Source organism: Cornus florida, unplaced genomic scaffold, assembly GCF_030987335.1.
Source record: "Cornus florida cultivar Cherokee Brave unplaced genomic scaffold, ASM3098733v1 CherokeeBrave_3.0.0_Hap2_Chr02, whole genome shotgun sequence".
NCBI lineage: Eukaryota > Viridiplantae > Streptophyta > Magnoliopsida > Cornales > Cornaceae > Cornus > Cornus florida.
In genome coordinates, this window is record NW_026775572.1 from 67,851,244 (window position 1) to 67,856,933 (window position 5,690).

The 5,690-nt window shown below is 35.5% G+C and overlaps 1 non-coding gene across 1 annotated transcript; it reads right to left on the bottom strand.

The window, feature by feature from the left end:
- Positions 1–5,128: 5,128 nt before the first annotated feature.
- LOC132297882 (small nucleolar RNA R71) lies at positions 5,129–5,235 on the bottom strand. Its single transcript, XR_009479439.1, has one exon. It is a non-coding gene; the product is annotated as a small nucleolar RNA R71 (small nucleolar RNA).
- Positions 5,236–5,690: the final 455 nt, after the last annotated feature.

Genomic DNA, 5,690 nt, shown 5'->3' on the forward strand with positions numbered 1-5,690 from the left:
GGCAATTACTGGTCAATTTTTTCATTTCAATTAAAATACAAGGATTAAGCTAATTATCTTAGCAATTATTCAATGAAGCAAACATAGTTTTAAGTTACACAAATATCATTTTATCAAGTGATTATTCATGTTGAACTTTAAGTAATAAATATAGGAGATAAAGAGATAGAGATTGCAAACAAGTACTCGGCGATTTTAGCGAGGTTCGGAAACTCCTACTCCTCAGCTCAAGACCCCTCTTGAGACTTCCACATCTACTATGGCACCTCCTTACGGGTGGAGAGCAAACCTTTTATAAGAAGCGTTTCATTTCTTCAATTTGCTAAGAGAAACACCTTCTATCAGTCTTCCTTGGGCCATACCAGCCTTTACAAAGTTTGAAGAAGAGAAATACAGTACAAGATAATCTCTCACAGATTTATAATACAAATTTTGGCTCACTTTAGAGTATGTATGAATAGATTGAAGCTCAATACTCTTTAAAGATATGAAGTGTATGAATGATAAGACAAAGGCTCCATGATTGCAAGGATATATTTCTCAAATGTTGCAATTTCCATATTATGAAGACTATAACTCATTATATAGAGTTTCAGTGTATCAGATGTGAATTCTAGCTATTAGGCACACAGTTCAAGGTAAGATAGCTGTTCAAATTTGAATCTGCGCTAAGTCTGTTGACCAAAATGAATAACCAGTTTGTTACGGTCATTTGAAATAACCTAAGGCTGTCTTTCGCCTTTTTACTTCGATCGGTCGAAATGAATTAGGCGTTTATTTTGGTCGTCCGAAATAACCTGAGGCCTTTTTGTATAGCTACGGCCAAAGTCGGTCGTTTGATTCATATCATCTTTTTATTTCGGTCGACTGAAACAGTCTGAGACCTTGTTGCATAGCTACTGCTAAAGTCGGTCGTCCGATTCATATTGTCTTTCCATTTTGGTTGACCGAAATGGAACTTCAGTTTCAAGAACATGTTCTGATGATATTTATACTTTGTTTTATGTTTCTTGATTTTGAAGTAAGGGAATTTATGTATGACCCTAGAGATATGAGCTTCAAAATGTTCATACAAACTTTGACAAAGGTTCCTAAAAGCTCACCACCTTAGCTACCCCATTTGATATGGCATGATCTTGATGACTTCCATTTGAGCCTTGATTCCTTTGTAACCTTTTATGTATCTTTATGATGCTCTTTTTCATTTGTGTTTTACATGTAATGTCTTGTCTTAATGGATACTTAGATCTGTAATTTGCTCAGGGCAGACATTAGAACACATAGAACATCATTAATGAATTATAATCATCAAAAGCCTTAGAATAAAGGTCAACAAGTACGATTATGCCTTTCAGCTACACGCTTCTGCTGTGGCATGTATAGCAAAATGTATTGAACACAAATGCCATACATTTCAAGGAGTTTAGCAAGCAGTTAGAGTTTTAACCCGTTTCATCATACTTTCCATAATATTCACCACCTCTATATGACCTTATGATTTTCACTTTTCGATTTAGTTATTTTTCAACCTCATTTATGTATACTTCAAGAGTACCCATTGCTTGAGATTTTTCATACAACAAATAGATATATCCATAACGTGAAAAATTAACTATAAAAGCGATAAAATACTTTTCTCCACCAAAAGATGGAACATTAGAAAGTCTATAAATGTCTATGTAAATAATTTCAAGAAGCTCTGTACTTCTTGTGAACCCCTTTATGTGTTTGGTTTATTTACCCTTAATACAATCCACACACACAACAAAATCATTAAACTCTAGATTCAGAAGAATCACATTATTTACTAATTTTCCTAATCTTTCACTAAATATTGTCTAGTCTTTTATGCCACAAGATAAATGAATTCTCATTAATTAAGCTACACTTAATTCTAACAGTATGATGCAAGGTCAAAAGAGTTTTAATAAATAAACTATCAAGTTTGAATTTAAAGAAATCATTGATAAGCGTTGAAAAATGCGTATTTAAACCCCTTAAACTTAGGCATTCTAGTACCTTTATCTATCTTACTTTATCGTTTTAGATTGATTTCGTATTATTTCCATTTTTAGGCATTTATCCCGAAAATAAGCTAACTCAGCCAAATAAGAGCAGAAATGAAGTAATTCTTGGATGAATCAAAGAAAGGAGCCAAGTGGAAGCAACAGGAAGAAAAAAGTGGAAATCAACATCTTCGATCAATCTCAGATCAAAGCTCGATCGATACAACATGATCGATCTCAGCACTTCAAGATGGATCAGAGCCATGATGACATTTTCAAAAATCTCAAAAGTTCGATCGATCTAACATCATTCTTCGATCGATCGAACTACCTTGTCCTTATCCAAATGATTGATCTTATCTAGTTGTACCACCCTACCAACCACTTTTGTCCTTTTCCCAAAAATATCTTCAAAATATCTCAGATTTGTTTTTATCCAAAAAGTGCCGCCATTGAGGATTGATCCAACTTCAGTTCGATAGATCTCAGCCATGTTCGATCGATCCAAGTCCAAGGTTTGATTGATCGAACTTCCTCCAGTGCGAAAAAGTTAAATTTCCAACTCATTGAAAGCTGTCCTTATCCAATCATTGGGGAATATTTGCTGTACGACTCCAGCTTATTTTGGGTGTCATTTGACCTACCTATATAAGGATAAGGATTACTTTTTACATCATATCACATCATATCATATCATACCTTGTAGAACTCTTCGAGAGGAAGCTTAGAGGAGGAGGAGGCTAGAGATACCATTGGAGACTCTTTATCAACCAAGGAGCAAATCTCTACCATGGAGTTAGCCCTTGAGGGTTGGAGAAGCACTACCATGAGTGGCTAGACATCCTCTTGGGGCTGGAGTTAGCCCCAAGCATGCTTTCTACATCTTGATTTTGTGTATTATTGAGGGATTAGTGTTGTAATATATGTTTTGGCACTTATATATATATATATATATATATATATCTTGTTTATTCAATGATTTATGTGGTTTAATGCTTCCAATTGATCATTTCATTCTATTCATATGTCTATATATGCTAGAATAGATGTTCATGTGTTTGTCTCTATTTCTTGTGTTATTGATACATGTCTATGTGTATTAATGCCATAGATCTAGAGATTGTCAAAACATTGTGCTTAATGGAATGCTCTTGTAATTTTATTGATGGTTCATGCTAATTTCTTGATGGATTGTGCCTCTCCCTTAGCTTAATTAGTTTAATTTCATGTCACTAGCTTAATTGTAGTGTAGTGGTAGCATAGTTGTTAGATGGGAGGACAATCCATGCTTGTTGTTTGATGTTCCATACTTTTGAATGCAAGTAACATATGTCTCTAACCTTGTGGTGTATTTGGTTTGTGAGCTTAATGAAAGGATTAATGACTTGCTAGATATATTGTGCTTTTCACATGCTATTTAGACAATATATACTTAATTGTTAGATATATTGTGCTTTTCACATGTTGCTTAGACAATATATACTTAATTAGTCACCCTTACTAATTGAATCAACCAAACACACACACACATCAATATTGCAACACACATTTCCCTCATTAGTCACTTGTTAAGGGTGTAGAAAACTATTATTTGGTGGTGACCTCTAAACCCCAAGATCTCTCTCTTACTTACTCTTTATTGCATTCAATTATTTAGTTTAATTTGCTCTCTAGTTTAATCAACCAACCAACTATTTGTTTGATCACTCGACCTACTAACCCTTATAGTGATTCCACAACCAAATTCGACTCCAATCCCTTGGGACGATCCCTACTCACCATAACTATATTTTTGTGAAGGTAGTGGTGGCTTTTATAAATGTAAAACTTAGCCTTTGCCTTAATGCACACACTTTCTAAGCTTATAGTGTAGCACGACGACACACCACCAGTTTTTGGCGTCGTTACCGGGGATTAGGCAACGTTGTATTTGTGGAATTCATTAGGAATTAGTACTCTTTTGATCGTGTCTTTACTTTGTTTTTATTTTTCTTTTGATTACTTATTGTGTTTGTTCATCTTTGATAAGGTGTATTAAGCTAAGAGGCAAGCAAAGGAGCCACCAAGTAAAGGAGCTAAGCAAGCAAGGAAAAATGCTAAAAATTTAAAAAAATTGCTAAGCTAAGCTATAAATTTGGAGTTAAAGTGCTAAAGGACCTTTATGAGCCTTTTCTTACTCAATCCCTTAGTTAAATCGTCGGCCCACGTGGAGGTTTGTTTTTAATTTCTTAGATAAATCATGAGCCCGCGTGGAGGCACTCTTAATTGTTCTTTGCATCATTGTTGTTAAAGCATAGGAGTATGGGTTAAGTGTTTGTGGAGGAAGATTCATTGAATTGTTGTGAATCAAAATGTTTGTTCATTCATTGTGTTTGTGTGTTTTTACATTGTGCATGCATGGTCGTAGATCACTAAGACCAACTCTTGTCCCTCTTGATTTGCATCTTGAATCCGTAGTTAGAAATCCTAGGGGAAGAAGAAGTTCTAGTTTTACCCAATCCATTACATCAATGGAAGGCCATAATGAAGAGCATGTAGAGGACCTTGGTCACATAGACTAACAAGGTATCCTTCATCCAAATGTGCATCATGAGAACATTCAAGCACCATTAGACATGCCTAGGCCATTTATTCACCAACCACAACAATAACAAGGCCATGTTCCATTTGGAATGCCAAGGCCAATGTATGCTCCACAACCTCCCATCATTCAAGGAAATCAAAATCAAGGTGCCTATGTTGCACCTCAAATTGCTAATCCTCCACTTGCTTTAAGAGATCACTATGTGCCTAATGAATACAATGCACCCACATGCATTTAATTGCCACAATTTAGAGCACATCACTAGGAAATTAAGCCACAAACCATTCAAATGCTTCCTAACTATCATGGACATCCAAGTGAAGAACCTTACAAGCATTTGGATGAGTTTCTAGAAGTATGTTCCACCGTAAAATATACGGACATGCCGAAAGAGGTCTTAAGACTCAAACTTTTTCCATTCACCTTAAAAGACAAGGCAAAGTATTGGTTTAACAATCTTAGGCCTTTTTCAATCACTTCTTGGGCAGAAATGCAACAAGAATTCTTGAAGAAGTACTATCTGGTTTCTAAGACCAATGCCATGAGAAACTTAATTCGGGAATTTTCACATGGGGATGGAGAAACGTTTCATGAGGCATGGGAACGCTTTAATGAATTACTTAGGAAGTGTCCACATCATGACATGCCCAAATGGAAATTAGTTCAATATTTCTTTGAGAGCTTATCGGACAATTACAAAGGCATGGTTGATGCTTCCATGGGTGGCTCATATATTGATAGGCATAAGGATGACGTGTGGCGTCTTTATGAGAGCATGAGTGAAAATTCTTTGAATAGAACATTATCATCCAAGAATGGTAGAAATTCACAAGGTATGAAGAGTGTTGGCTTACATCAAGTTGACTATTCAAATGAAATAGTCGCCGAAATGAAGTCATTATCTCAAAGTTTTAATCAGTTTTTAATTAACCAGAACTCGGCGAACCAAGTATCTTCCTTCCCTAACCATTCTCATCGTGCATCAAATGAAACATGTATGACTTGTTCTAGTGTTCTTCATTCTACTTCTCATTATCCTCACGGACAAGTGCAAAATGAACCTAATGAACAAGTCAATGCAGCTTTTGTGAACCAAGGGA